Below are 15,949 nucleotides of genomic sequence, written 5' to 3'. Positions count from 1 at the left end.
CCCCGGTCGCGTCCGCCAGGCCGCGCCCCGTGGTCACGCCCCCACGCCCGCCCCCAGCTTGACCGCGCCCCCGCGGCGCTGGGCTCGGGCGCGCGACCCCGTGGTCGACCCCGCGGGCGGCGAGGGCTGTGCGCGGCCGGGAGGCTCGCCCGGGCCGCTCGCGCGCGTGCCCCACGGCACCGCCGGGGGGGCCCGCGCCCGTCCAGCCCACGGCCGCCCCCCCAGCCGTGCGGATCCCCTTATCTGCGGGCGCGCAAGTGTAGCCCCTGGTCAAGGCCGCTGTAAGAAGTTTACCTTCAAGGGGCATCTGTGCAAACCTTTCAGCACGTTAATGATTAGAAAGCTGGGGAGGCGCCTGACAGTGTCGCCTTTGTTTTGTCTCCTTCACTTCTGCAAGAAATCGTTCATGCTGTTTTATGTCTGAGAGGTGGACGGCCGTGACCGGTTAAAACTTTGGAGTGGAAATTTGCCTTTCTCAGTAGCAATGCCTACTAGCAAAATCTTTCCTCCTTCCTGTTTTGAGTGAACCTTGAAATGCTTCTAAAATGTGCAGCGTGTGGGATTTAGTATTTATTTTAGAGAAACTGCTGAGGCAGACCTCGGTGCTCTAGTTTGAATCCCGGTAGGTGGTTTGCTGAGATCGCTGTGTGTGCGGGCGGGTCCCTGTCGGAGGGGAGTGGGACATGGCCCACTCCGGTGCAGAGAGACGGGGTGGGGGGGCAGAGGTGTGGGAGCGTCTCCCGCACTGTGAGGCCCAGGAGTGGGAGCTCACGGCCCCACCGACTTTTCCTAACTCCTTTCTCTGTCCAGACACCTGCGGTCTTCCCACCTGGCCAGTCCACACTCTGCGCATTATCTGCCCCCACACCCTGCCCAAGGTTTTTCCAGAGTTCTCCTCTCCCCTCCCCTCTAGGGCCCTATCCTGCTTTCTTTTCTCTCTCTTTTTTTTTTTTTTTCTTTTTTAAGATTTTATTTATTTATTTGACAGAGAGACACAGCGAGAGAGGGAACACAAGCAGGGGGAGCGGGAGAGGGTGAGCAGGGAACCCGATGCGGGGCTCGATCTCAGGACGCTGGGATCATGACCTGAGCCGAAGGCAGACGCTTAACGACTGAGCCACCCAGGCACCCTCTCCTGCTTTGTTTTCTTGCGGCTATCTCAAATTGTATAGCTTATTCACACGTCGAACCCTGCAGCCTCCCTCTCCAGAATGCAAGCTCCCTAAGTGGAGAACAAAGGCACAAAGGAAATGTAGATAAAATTAAACTTCCTTATAACCTGCGGCCCATTGACAAATACTAGAGGCAGGCAGGGTATAAGATTCCTCCGGGAAGCTCCCAATCTTAATGTTAATGTCTTGCTAGAGGGAAAAAGGGAAAAACAACTTGGTTTGATAATAGCCAGGCCTCCAGGATTCTGGGTGTTCTTTAGCATATGAAAATCCTTTTGGAAACTCCTTTGTCTTTACCTCCCCCAGTTCCAAAGTCTATAATCAGTTGCTCCTCACGATCCCAGCGCAGCTCTTTTCTGCCCGTGGGTCCTGTCTCTGTGCTATAATAAAACCACCTTTTTGCACCCAAGACATCTCAAGAATTCCTTCTTGACCCTCAGCTCCAGACCCCAACATTTCCATCAAGAAGGGACTTTTTGTGTGGTGCTCCCCAGTGAGCCTGGTGAAGCCTCTCTTGCACACAACAGTTGCTCAAGAAAGCTTTGAGTCAAGGGCCCCTGGGTGGCTCAGTTAGTTGGGTGTCTGACTCCTGGTTTGGCTCAGGTCATGATCTCAGGGTCGTGAGATCCAGCCCTGCGTCGGGCTCTGCACTGGACATGGAGTCTGCTTAAGATTCTCTCTCTCCCTCTCACTCTGCCCCTCCCCTTGTGCTCTCTCTCTCTTTAAAAAAAAGGAAAGAAAGCTTTGAGTTAGGAAAGAATGGATGAGTTACCATCCTGGTGAGACCAGAAGCTGTGTCCTGCAAACACATGGTGACCAGCTATGCCACACCCTCTGGGTTTGCTCACCTGGGCAGGCCCCTCCTCCAGGCCCCCCTCTGGTGGGTGTCCCCCACCCTCCCAGCCCTCCCATGCGGTTAAAACCCTGGCCCTTCTAACCAGCTCATTATATTCACTGTTACTTCATTCTTATCTCCTGCAGTAATTTTGAAATTCCCTAGGGACAGGGAGCATGTTTTAAACGAAGTCTGTATCCCACCCAGTTCAACACGCCTTTCTCAGATCACCCCATCATTCACTAAACATGGGGTTTTGAGCCCATGAGGGTCTTTGGGTTTTGTTCTCCGGTGTCTCCCAAGTTCCTAGAACTAGGCCACGGTCTGTGCTCAGTTCGTGTGTATTTGAGTACATTTCATTAACTTAATGTTGTCGCCCCTGGAAAAACTGCTGCTCTCAGAGCAGGTTTGCAGGGGAGGGACCTGTAGGTTTGCTAGGTCCCAGCACCTAGCCCAGTGCCTGGCACATACAATTCACTCAGCGAGTCTGTAAAAAAATTTAAATTGTCCAGCACTTTGAACAACTAAATTCAACCAGGAGAAAGTCTCCGTATCAAATTTCAACCACTCCTAAAAAATGCCTTAAGACCCTCAATTGCCTTATTCCTGTTCGGGAGGCCATATGGAGGAAGGAGGCAGATGTTGGGATGAGTCTGTTTAAGGAGCTACTTACCTGCCAAGGACGATGTTTATTCTGCCTGGATTTAAACCGCCAGCCTAACAGGCTAGTCCTTTTTCCAATTGCTAGATGAAACGCTCCCAAGGCCAAGAAAAACACGTAGCTTCCTTTTTAAAAAGATGCGAACTGAGCAACTCTGGGACTCTCTGCAGTGAAAATATAAGAAAGAGGGAAATGTGGTTGCTCTCCTCGGGTTTTTGCAAAGTAACTTGGGAGTGTCTGTAGGTGCCTCTGATGTAGTTTTTGGAGCAGCGTCGGTGGGGGGGACGTTCAGAGCCCACGGCCCAAAAATTCTTGAGACGTCTTGGGGGCAGAATGGTGGCTTTACTAAAGCTCGGGACAGAACCCATGGGCAGAAAGAGCGGCCACCCCGAGATTCTGAGGAGCAACTGATTATATACCATGGGGTTGGGGGAAGTAAAGATAAGGGAAGTCTCCAGAAGAACTTTCACCAGCTAAAGAGGACTCACAGGATATAGGAGGCCTGGCTATTGTCAAACCAAGGGTGTTTTTTCCCTCTAGCAAGGCATTAACATTAAGGCAGTTGGGAGCTTCCTGCAAGGACCTTACACTCTACCTGCCTCAAGTATTCGTCAATGGGCTACAGGTTATAAGGACATTTAATTTCATCTACATTTCCTTCTGCCTTTGTTTTCCACATCACCTGGTTGTAGAACAATTTTACCTTTAAAGTACTTTCCTCCTTTTTAAAAGCAAAGGAAAACAAAACAACAACAAAACCGAACCCTGCCTATCTATCATATATTCATTCAGTGGGTAGGAGTTGAAGCACCAAGCAGTAAGCCCTGACCTAGGAACAGAGCAATGAGAAAGACAGCCAACAAAATAAACAAGCAAAATATATAGTGTCCTAGGCAGTGATGAAATGTTAGATGGAGAAAAACAGAACAGGACGGTATACAGAGAATGAGGCCTGAAGGTGGATGCAGGGGGTCCCCTTTTAAACAGGATGTCTTCAAGATAAAGTTTTCATATGCATTAGGAGGTAAGGCCTTGAACATGCACGTATCTGTAGGAAGAAGGGTTCACACAGAGAGCAGTGAGTGCAAAGGCCCTGAGGCAGAAGCCCTCCTGGTCAGCTTGATGGATTGCAGGTCAGAGCAGCCGAAGCAGGAGAGAGAAGGTGAGCTAGACATCAGGTCTGTGAGGAGGGGGGGTAGGTGGGGCAGGGGAGGATACTGGGGCCTAGAGGTCATCGTAAGGGCTGTGGCTTATACTCTGAATGAGACAGCAGGGTAGCAGAGGATTCCGAGGGGAGGAGAGACAGGAGCTGTCCTGACACAAGGTCACCCGCCTGCTGTGTTGAGGCGGCCACGGCAGATGCAGAGACCTCAGAGACACAGTGCTGGTTGGGATTAGCGTGGTAACAGAGGAGTGTTCAAAGCTGTTTGCAGTCTGGGTATATTTTGAAGGTGGAACCTACAGGATTTGCTGTGGATTGGATGTGGAATAACAGGGGAAGAGGGGAGGGATAGAGAGGAGCGGAGCACAAGCACGTGGAGAGATGGGTGCCACATGCATCTTTATCAGCTCCAGGCTTCCTGACCTCAGCACGGCAACAGGCCGGGGGCCCAGGTCGCTCTCGGGGGCGCGGCTGGTGCTGCTGTCCCGTGATGTTTCGCCGTCTCGCAAGCGCAACCGGGGCGCAGCGTGAGCCAGCGGCTTCCCCAGGGTCCCGCGGCTGGCTGCGCCGGGATGTGTCTAAGCTTGAGGTCCTGCCCTCGGCCCAGCCAGCCGGGCACGGACCCCAACATTTACATCCACAAAATATTGGTTCTTTCTCTGCCGTTCACATCCACAAGACCCGCACCTACTTCAGGACAAAAGCAGTGTATCTATAAGGTGTTCTCCGAACGAAGCACCGGCCGCTGAAGACGCGGCTCGTCTCTGGGGCGGACACGGGGGTCCGAGACAGAAGACGTCGTTGCAGCCAGGTCGGGCAGGGCTACTTCGTGCCACTTAGGACTGGCTTCCCACGGACGGGACAGAAAGCCCCAAAGAAGTGGAGTTTAAAAGAGACATTTATTTCTCTCACAAGAAAAGTTCTGAGGTAGCCCATCTGGGGCTGGCCTGGCAGTCCGCTCTACACAATCCGCAAGACTCCTTCCAGCTCACAGCTCTGCCAGCCAAGTTGACTCTCACCCTCCTCCTCCCGGTGGGAGCTCCAGCCATCACACCCACGTTCCCAGCAGCAGAGGGAGGAAGGGCCGGCCAACTGGCCAATGGCTGACACATGGCACTTTTGCTTACATCCCAATTGGCCAGAAGCTAGTCACGTGGCCATACACCTAACTGCAAGGAAGGCTGGGAAATGTAGTCTTTACTCTGAGTCCTCGTGTACCCAGATAAAAATTCTCTAATTAGGGAGAGAAGGAGGGATAGTGGGGAGGGGGGACAGCCAGCAATTTCTGCGGCTCACATGTAACAAACTGAACCGATACTGTTCAAAATGCCTCAATGTCACAAATATTAGGTCATTGTATACTTCCATTAATACTGAATTTCAGTATTCTCCTGGGTGGCAAATAAGCCTTCAGCTATGTGCCAAATCTAAATGATAATCTCACTGGGGCTCAGTGGACAGATATAGTGAGGGTAGTGACGTCTGCAAGGGACACAAGGGACACCGTGGAAAAGAGAAGCAGTGCACGCGCTGAATACTTGCTCCGCCTATCCAACACCCTCCCGACACCAGGGGATAAAGCTTCATCTTTACCAGTGGAGTAGATAGAAATAGGTCTCATATCCATTTGTGTTTCTTTGACCATCAGTAAGGTCAAAATCTTTATTTAGCAAATCTACTGGTTGGGGTGCCTGGGTGGCTCAGTCAGTTAAGCCTCTGTCTTTGGCTTAGGTCATGGTCTCAGGGTCCTGGGATGGAGCCCCGTGTCGGGCTCCTTACTCAGCAGGGAGCCTGCTTCTCCATCTCCCTTGCCTCTGCTATGTGCTCTCTCTCACTCGCTCTGTCTCTCAAATAAATAAAATCTTTAAAAAATAATAAAAATTAAAAATAAATTAAAAATCTACTGGTCATTAATGATTTTTCTTTTGTTAATTGCCCATTAAAAACCTGTGAATAGGGGCGCCTGGGTGGCTCAAGCAGTTAAGCATCTGCCTTCAGCTCAGGTCATGATCTCAAGGTCCTGGGATGGAGCCCAACATGGGGCTCCCTGCTTGGCAGGGAGCCTTCTTCTCCCTCTCCTCCCTGCTCATGCTCTCTCTCGCTATCTCTCTCTCAAATAAATAAATAAATAAAAAGAAAAAAAGAAACACTGAAAAAAAACTGTGAACATTTTTTTTGAACATTTTTAAATTATGGTGCTACTATAGATTTCACATTCTTCAAAATAAAAAATTGGGAGTCATGTGTATCATATGTAAATAAATTTCAAACATAAATATAAAACTTAAATCATAAACCTGTAAATAAATTTCTATGATATATAACATTTAAAAGCTTTTATATACTTGTTTACTCAACTATGTCAACCTTGTTTATGGTGATTTTTTTAAAGTTGTTTGTTTGTTTGTTTGTTTTTGCTTTTAAGAAAGAGAGAGAATGCCCGTGCACCCATGGTGGTGAGGGGCAGAGAGAGAGGGAGAGAGAATCCCAAGCAAACTACCCAGTCAGTGCAGAGCCCCACGTGGGGCTTGATCTCAGGATCCTGAGATCAGGAGCTGAGCCAAAATCAAGAGTCGGATCCTCAGCCCGCTGAGCCACCGAGGCGCCCCAGGGATTTTTTTTTAATGTGCAAATATTTTTTATTTGTATGTAACCAAATCTACCAACTTTTCGGGCATAGTTCCTGGGCATTTCAATATCCATTGTGATCCCTTGACTGCTGAAGGTCTGGTGTCAGCTAAGTATATGGAAAGATCTCAAGAGAACTGAATTTGGAACCCCGGTTGGCCATGTTTTAACTGAGTGACTCTGGGCAAGTGTTCCTAATGGTGGTGCCCTCTGTTTCATCATCTACCAAATGTAGATGACACTGCCCCTCTCAGTGTTGTGGGCAAGTGATCCTCTACGCAGGGGTGCTCAGTAGGCGTGAGTTCCGTTATTCCTTCCTGGGCCCCCCCCCCCAATTCGATCAGCATCCCCTCAGCCAGCACCACCAGCACTCAGTAAGATGAATCAGGCCCTTGGGGACAGCAACCTTGCCCCAGCTAGGACAGGAAATTGTGGGTGTTTTTCAAGTCGGGTTTACATTTCAATTTCAGAAACCCCCCACCCTGAGTTTCTGCTCTTCTTCCTCTTAGAATTCCCTGCATCCTCTTCCCTTCTCTGGAGTCAGTTGATGACCCAGGGCTGGATTCGCAGCTATGCTGTCATGGGTGCACCTGCCAGGAGGCGCGCACCGCATCCTTCCAGGTCTGGGGTATCAGCACCTCGGGACCCTCTACAGGGCTGCTGGGCAAACCACATTCACAGAAAGACTGTGCGGCCTAATCTACACACAGATTTGGGGGCGGGGGGACGAGGTGAGAACATATGAAAACTCCTTTCTCTGCTTAAAAACAGTGAAACAAAATATCCAAAGCTGCAATGATGTAACTACTAGCATATAGGCTATTGTAGATCAACAATCGGCCACATCCGTTTCTTCTTAGATTTCAAAATACATCTTCATTTGATTTGACGCCGATGCCTTCCGTCAGCCCATTTTCTGTTTATCGTAGAAGCCATCCCAAAACCTCAAAATAAATTTAAGGAGTTTTGCAGAAATGGAAACAAAGTCAATACAAACTCCCAAAATGGTAGATTTCTCATAAAAAGAGCATCTTCCAAAATGAAAACTGCGCGGTGCCCCGCAGTGCGGGGGTGGGGGGGGGGAGTACAGCCCCTGCCCTGCCCGCTGCCGCATGCGGCTGTCTACCCCCTGGCCGCCTGGCCTCTGCAGCACCTGCTAGCTCGGGCCCTCAGTCACACCCACCCGGGGCAACCACCAATCACATGGCTGGTCCGGGATCAGCCCCCCTGCAGCCTCCTTGCTCGCGTCTTCCCAAGCATCCATTCTTTCTACCCCTAGCTCAGTTCCACCCGAAGCTGGGTGATTCCAGAGGTGGACCTCCAAAGTGTGGGCCATCGGTTCCGTCCTAACCCTGCTTCAAGCATCTCTGACACCCTTCTCTGTCTTGTGATGGACACCGGTCTTTATGCTTCTTTCCCCCAAACAGACTGCCGTCTCCTTGGGACAAGGATGGTGACGTGTTATCCCTGGTGTATTCGTCTGCTCTGGCTGCTGGTCGGCTTAAACGACAGACATTTATTTCTCCGCAGTCCTGGAGGTCGGAGATCGGGGCAGGCCAGGCTCTGGCGGGCGCGGCTGGACGCTGCGGTGCGCGGAGACCCCGTGGCGGGCCGGCCCATCTCTTGCCCGCAGCCTTCCTCACCCGGCTAGGCGTCGACATGCAGAGACGGGACACCTTCCTTTCCTCTGTGTGACAGGTTCCTGTGTCCCCTCTGGTCTGGGACCTTGTCGTGGAGGACGTGTGTCTGTGGGGAGGACTTTGAAGCGCTTCGAGGGACGAGAAAGGAGGGGGAGAGGCCAGCGCTGCTGTGGGGCCTGGGGCAGTCAAGTCCCTGCTCTGCTTCCCAGTGGGTGGAAGTGTGGGTTGTCTGGCCCCCCGCCGTCCTGGCCTCCCGCCACCCCTCCGTCTCTGACCCCAGAGGGGACGCCCTTTCCTCCCTGGACGCATGGTGTCTCTGGGGCCCTCCTAAGCTAGGACGCCCCTCCAGCTTTCTGCTAAGACTTGGGGTCCTTAGCATCTGGCCATTCCTTGCAGCCCTATTCAGTTCTGAGAACCCGCTCTCAGGGATGGTTTTCCTTGAGCCAGGCCAGCCAGCACCCCAAATTCTCTGGCCCCACTCCCCACACGTATGCAGTCAGGAACTCTGGGTGCGGCCCAGCCCTGCACCTGAGTCTGAGCCCCTCAGGCTTGGGGTCCCTGCTCTCGGCAGCACCCGGGGCTAATCTCCCCAGCCTCCTTGGCCTCTCCCCACCAGGCCCAGAGCCTCACGGACCGCCGTGGGAATCCCATTCCTTTGCTCAAAGACCCGGCACTGGGGGTGCCTGGGTGCCTCAGTCGTTAAGCGTCTGCCTTCTGCTCAGGTCATGGTCCCAGGGTCCTGGGATCGAGCCCCGCATCCGGCTCCCTGCTCTGCGGGAAGCCTGCTTCTCCCTCTCCCACTCTCCCTGCTTGTGTTCCCTCTCTCGCTGTGTCTCTCTCTGTCAAAAAAATAAAATCTTTAAAAAACAAAAACAAAAAAAACCCCGGCACGGTGTGGTCAGCAACCCCCGGCCTAGGCCACACCTCTCTAGCTTCTTTGCAGAGTGATGGGGACTGAGACGCCCAGAGCTCGGAGGACATGGGAGCCCCCATGTCTGAGCCCTTGCCTCTTTTGCACAGGGTCCTCAGCAAAGCTCCTCCAGCAGGCCTGCCCCCACCTCCCGGGACCCCAGTGTCTCTACAGTGAAATCTCACACACACCACCGGACTTAAGAGAATGGTCCTCCCTGCACACTTTGCCCTCAGAATCTGGGGATCAATCTGCAACTTAATTACTCGATCTGCTAAGAAGCCTTTGTACAGTTGTCAGTTTGGGGTTTTGCTGGGTTTTGTGTTCTTTTGTTCTATCACCTCCCCCAAACAGAAATGCAAGTAGCTCTTCCTTCATCTTTCCCTTAGTCTAACACTTAGGCTTTGGTTTTTCTTTAACAGCTCAACTTCCTCTTGCGAAACAGTGGACTTCCCTGTGCGGATGGATAGAACAAGGAACTCTCAATTGCTTTCGGTTTTTCAGTCATTGATGGACGGAGGGGATTTTGAATGTTTTTTAAACATCATGTGTGGAAGTCCTCTCTCCATTGCGCCACCCGGTGCATCATGACCTCTTCAGCCTGGACACAGAACGTGAGGGCGTCTGACCCACGAGAGAGGCCATGGGTGGGGTGTTTCATTCTCTGTAAAAGAATGACTTTTCCTGGTCTTTTATGGACATGCCCACTTTGAAAGATTCCACTTCTCATCTTATACATTTCTTCTCCTATTACTCGCTGATTCTTAGCTGGAATTTTCAGCGATGACGAGCAGGTGTATGGGCAGGAGTCATCCTCTTCCTCCCTCAGGCGGCTAACGCTCCTTCGTTCTCCACGACGCTCATGGGAGCTAGCTGTGACACTTCCTCCAGGGAACCTGCCCCCCACGCACCCTGAAACCGTTCTCCCCTGTGTCAGACATTTCAGCCTTTCGACCCACTTGTGGGCTTTGACTCTGTTTCCCACTTCCTCCTTGAAAGTCTGTGGCTTCCCAGACCACCCTTCACTTTGCCCCCCACCCCCCAGGGCTCTACCCTCATCGTGTGGGTTTGCTTTTTAAATAAACTCACCACATATTCTTTCAGTCTCTATCTGTGCACTGAAACTCTGTATGTACAATATTAGCTAGATTTCCTTGGAATGGAACTTTGGCCCCTTTGGAATCAAACCTCAATCCTGCCAAGAGTAGACTTGTCAAAACAGGCCTTCTTAAAGACTCTAGAATTTCTGAAGATCTGAAAAAATAAATAAGCCACAATGAACATAATGCTGCTAAAGAAGATTATGACACTTATCTCGGGATGTTAGTGCTGAGACTGCCTTTAAGCAACCACTTGGTCTGATCACAGGATTTCACGGTTCTGGTAAGTTTCTCGAATTGCATCACAGGGAGGTTTGGACCTCACAGGAAAGAGACGATCAGAACACCCACACGTGGGCAGAGATGGGGCAGCAGACAGCTGTCTTCCGGGTACAGCCTGGGGTGTGTTGCCAACCCCAGAATGCCCCCCTGAAATTTGTATCGTCGGGGGGGAAATACCTTCCCTCCACCAATGCAGACTCAGTGCTGGGGGCCTGAAAATTTAACAACAGACAGATTAACAGGAGAAGAGAGAGCAAGGCTGTTCACACTACATGTGAGCATGCTCAGATGAAGTGGACCCTGAACAGAGAGATACAAGGGTTCATGTACCAACTTAATTGGGGGGCAGAAAGCGCTGCTAGGGGGAGACAAATGAGCCTTTAGGGGGAATGGGAGGTGTGGCCCCTGTGGTAATGTTTGTTTATGCGATTTCTCATCCTGGTGTGAGTGGCCCGGCTCCTTCCCATCTGGGGGTGAAGCTCCGCTTTCAGCAAAGGCAGGGAGCTCTGAAAAGGCTTCTCTCTGCATCCACTGTACATCAAATGTCTCCAGTTCAAATAATCTTCATACCAGCTCTGTGGGGCCAAGTGGGTCCCTATGAGACCAATACAGCTCTTGCTTGGAATTTGAGCAGAAGGATCCTCCCTCAGGGCCTGCAGGGAGCGCAGAGCTGAGCTCCTGTGGGCCCTGCTCGGGCTCCCTGAGTTGTACTAAACAAGATCCCCATGCCCCCCCCCCCCCCCCCCCCCCCCCCCCCCCCAACGCGCCCGGCAGGAAACGGGCAAGATTCCTGCACTTCCTTGTGCAATTCTGGCTTCCTTGTTGAGATGAAAGCTACATACTGGCTAGGGCCTGAATGTCTGTGTCCTTCCAAATGCCTGCCATGAGACCCCGACCCCCACATGGAGGGCATTAGGCGGGCATTTGGGAGGAGATGGGTCATGAAGTAGAGCCCTCACGAAGGGGATTAGTGCCCTTAGGAAGGAGACCCCAGGAGATCCCTGGCCCCTTCCACCACGAGAGGACCCAGTGAGAGCATCCTCACCTGACCTGGGACTTCCAATTTATGAGAAATAAATTCTGTGGCTTGTAGGCCCCCCCAATGTGTGGGATTCTCTTATAGCTGCCTGAACGCACTAAGATTATTTACTTTTTTTTAGATGACCCAAGGGGAATAAATGCGTTTTCATTTCCCAAATGCTCCCTCTAGCTTCTGTCTGCAACATGAACAGAGGGGAATCTGAAGACAGGGGTGTCCTCCCTGCGGTAACCCGCAAGACCGAGGAGGAGCCCCCAGGATTGGCCAGCTTTAAAGTAAGACCCCACGCCACTGGAACTCCAGTTTGAGATTTTCATCATTTATGTTCACGAACTTGTCCACACTGTGGCTCTGAAATATTTTCAGATATTAGCTCATCAGATTTCCTGTCCATCCCCAGGCAGCCCTACTTACCTGCTCTCCTCCCCTTCTCATCTGAGCCAGCGAGGGTGCTCAGATCTGCACCTGAATCACTGTTTATTCTGTAGAGAGCCAGTTGTTTTTACTGTAGCACTTGACAAACACTTCCACAAGAGATCCACTTTGGATGATTACAGAACTAATCCGTACGTCAAGCCACCTGAGTAAGTATTAACATGGGTCTCAAATCATTTACTGAAGCCATGAAGAACTGTTTAAAACCCACAGTTAATTTTCAGGAAGGACTAACACCGGGCTGATCCTACGTTTTCAGACCTGGGCAGTGGACACAGTGGGGCGTGCTCAGTTTGCCGTGTCTTCTTTGTGTTTTTCTCCATTTTCATATCTTCTACAATAAATACATGTTACTTCTGAAAAGAGAAAAAGTAGATCTAAAGTTAAACTTAATTTGAATCTGGAAAACTGAGGTAGAAGTTTATGGAAAGGACCAAAGGAAAAGCTTAAAATTCATCATGTTTACTTTTATTTTCTTTAAAGATTTTATTTATTTATTTGAGACAGAGAGAGAGAGAGCAAGAGCAGGAGCAGGAGGGAGGGGCAGAGGGAGAGGGAGAAGCAGACTCCCCGAGGAGCAGGGAGCCGACGTGCGGCTCGATCCCAGGACCCCAGGATCATGACCTGAGCTGAAGGCGGACACTTCACCGACTGAGCCACCCAGGCGCCCCTCATAGTGTTTACTTTCAACTGAAATCGTATTTCCTTGCACCATGCCAGGATTTACTGGCTTTGGGGGGAGAGAGGGGGAGTGTGGTTCATGAAGGGTGCTCAAATGGCCCAGGTTGAAGCTCTAATGGTCCAAGGTGACGTCATTAGTGACTTCATTAGTGGGACTTGGTCCAGCCCTAATATGACAGTTATGAACAACTACCATTTGATGAAGGTGAAACTATTGAAAATATAGGTTGAACCATATGAAGTTGCCGGCACCTGAGCTTTGATGACCTAAAAATGGTGATTTCATGTAGTTCAACCAACAACGTAGTGAATTTAACTATTTTCCTAGACAATGTCCGTTGGGTTGGTTTAAACATATTTTCTCTCAGCCACAGAAATTAAAAGTGCGTAGCCTTAGCCTAGTTTCTCACATGTCAACACCCACCATAAGTTACAAGGGCCAGTGATCATGCCCAGCTGATTTTAGGGGCAGTTTCTTAAAAGTACCAAACTTTTTGTCCCCCGACCAACAAAGTCAGAATCTCTGGGGACTGGGGCTTGGACAGCAGGTCCTTGTTTGTTTGTTACCAACTTTATTGAGGTAGTCAGCAGACAACAAACTGTCCATTTTTAAAGTGCTCAGCTGGGGAAGTTTGAGAAATGTGTTCACTTGTGGGACCGTCACCACACTGAAGATAATGAAACTATCACCCCAAAAGTCCCCTTGTGCCCCTTTGTCATCTGTCCCTTGTGCTCCTCCCACTCACCTTGTCCCCAGGGAACCCCTGATCTTCCATCACTGTGCATCTGTGTGCAGTTTCCAAAATTTTCTCGACATAGAATGATGCAGTATGTATGGTGCATTTTGTCTGGCTTCTTTCTTTCACTTGGCATACGTTCTTCATGTTGTTGTAGTGATCAATAATTGGCTTCTTTTTTTGCTATGTAGTACTCCACTGCGTGGGCACACCAGAGTTTATCCACTCATTTGTTGGGTATTTGGGTTATTTCCACTCTTTGGCTGTTAACAGATCAGCTGCCATGACTGTTCACGGACAAACCTTAGTGTAGACAATGTGCTTTCATTTCTCTTGAGTAAATACCTAGAAATCAAATATCTGGCTCGTATGGTAGGAATATGTTTGACTTTCGAAGAAACTGTCAAGCTGCTTTCCACAGTGCGTGTTTCCCCGTATGTTCCCACGAGCAGGGCATGAGATTCTAATTTCTTCCTGTCCTTGCCAACCCTGGGTATGGCGGTCTCCTTACTTTTAGTCCTTCTCATGGGTATGTAGTGGTATCTCACTCTGGGTTGGATCTGCATTTCCCTCAAGGCTCATGATGTGGAGCAGCTCTCCCAATCTTTGCCCAGGTGGTAGTATTTTAGGAAAGCACACACCCCATCCCCCAGATGATTCTAATGTGCAGCGATGGTTGACAGCCACCAAGACTCCTGCAGCACTGTGACGCCCAGCTTCTTGTCCCCCTCCTGGGGAGGGTAGGACCCTCCCATACCCAGGTTTAGGGAAAGGATGAATCCTCTTCCAGAATCCTGAGGACGCTTCTTGGGCTAACCTCAGCACGAATCCCTTGAGGGCTTTAAATGTGGATTCCACTGAGATTCCTTTTTTTTTTTTCCAAATAAAGATTGATTGATTTGACAGAGAGAGGCAGCAGGGAGGGGTGGAGGGAAAGAGAGAATCTCAAACAGACGGCACACCCAGTGCGGAGTCCAACGCGGGGCTCGGCCTCAGGACCCCGAGATTGTGCCCTGAGCCAAAATCAAGAGTCAGACGCTCAACCAACCAACCCACTTAGGTGCCCCTCCACTGACATTCTTTTAGGGAATCCTGCAGTGAGGGTTCTAACACCACACTTTTCCCCCTGATGGATGTTTGGAAGCTGTGTATGCGGGGTCACCTCTGGCCTTGAGCTCATGATGACTGCAGCCGCTGTCTAGACCTGCGCACGTAAGAGACACTGACCCCTGAGTGTGTAGAAGCGGAAGGAAGGAGAGGGACCGGGGGTCAGCTTCTCATCCCCACCCCTCCTGAAGTGAGGAACTGGACGTGGAGTTAAGCTGCCCGTCGTGGGTTAAATTGTTCCCTAAAAAAGATATATTGAAGTCTTAGCCCCCAGTACCTCAGAATCTGGTACCATTCAGGCATGATGCCTTCTCTTCTATGTATTTATTTATTTATTTACTTCTGAAACTGGCTTAAATACGCAGTACGGTCTCAAACATCCAACCACTATTTAAACACGACAAAGCAAAAATAGAAAACACTTTATATATTTTTAAAGATTTTATTTATTTATTTGAGAGAGAGAGAGTGAGAGAGAGCGAGAACACAGCAGGGGGAGTGGCAGAGAGAATGGGGGAAGCAGACTCCGTACTGATCAGGGAGCCCAACCGTTTCAATCGCAGGACCCGGAGATCATGACCTGAGCCAAAGGCAGACGCTTAACTAACTGAGGCACCCAGGTGCCCCTAAAAAACACTTTAGATTGCATTGTCCAGAAATAAACCAATGTTACTTAGTGTACTAGTAAGATCTTTCCAGATATCTCCTGACTGCACGCAAATACGATTACAGGAAATCTTAGAGATGGTGCCACCATAGTGGTGTTGGGGTGTGGGTGTAACGTAACGGGCCCTTCACACACCAGTCACATTGTTTGGGGGTCCCCACCCTTGCAGACATTATTAGGATGAGCCTCCTTCTGCACATCTCTTTTTGATTCTGTGGGAATAAGCCCTTGTGGTAAATTCCCAGAGTGGGATTGCCTAACCCCTGCCCCATTTTCATTGTTTTCTGTAAAATTGCAAAAACAGCACATGCTTGTCGTTTTTTTTTTTTTTAAATCAAATGTTGCATAAGAATGCAAAGTAAAAATGAAACCTGTTCCATGCTCCTCCTAAGGATGATGACTGTAAACAGTGGAGAGGAGTTTTAATGAAGCAAGTTTGGGTTTAAATCTTTGGTCTCTCTCTTAATAAATACGTGACCATGGGAAGGCTCTTACTATGTTTAACGATTAATTTCCTCATCTGAAAATGAAGTTAATGCCTGCTGTCCCCTTCTCATGGACACTTAAATAAAATATATGTGAAATGGAAGATTCACAAAAATGTATGTGCACCCAGGTCACGATGGACATCGATGACTGTCCAAAATCTGGAATCATTCACACCACACCTTCCAGATAGAAGACCAATGGGTTGGGGCACCTGGGTGGCTCAGTCATGAAGCGTCTGCCTTCGGCTCAGGTCATGATCCCAGGGTCCTGGAATCGCGCCCCGCATCGGGCTCCCTGCTCAGTGGGGAGTCTGCTTCTCCTTCTCCCTCTCCTGCTCCCCCTGCTTGTGTTCCCTCTCTCGCTGTGTCTCTCTCTGTCAAATAAATAAATAAAATCCTAAAAAA

The sequence above is a fragment of the Mirounga leonina genome, unplaced genomic scaffold, assembly GCF_011800145.1.
Source record: "Mirounga leonina isolate KUSES-001 unplaced genomic scaffold, KU_Mleo_1.0 Mir_127, whole genome shotgun sequence".
Classification (NCBI taxonomy): Eukaryota; Metazoa; Chordata; class Mammalia; order Carnivora; family Phocidae; genus Mirounga; species Mirounga leonina.
The sequence above is the reverse complement of the archived record's forward strand: the minus strand, read 5'-3'. Positions refer to the sequence as shown.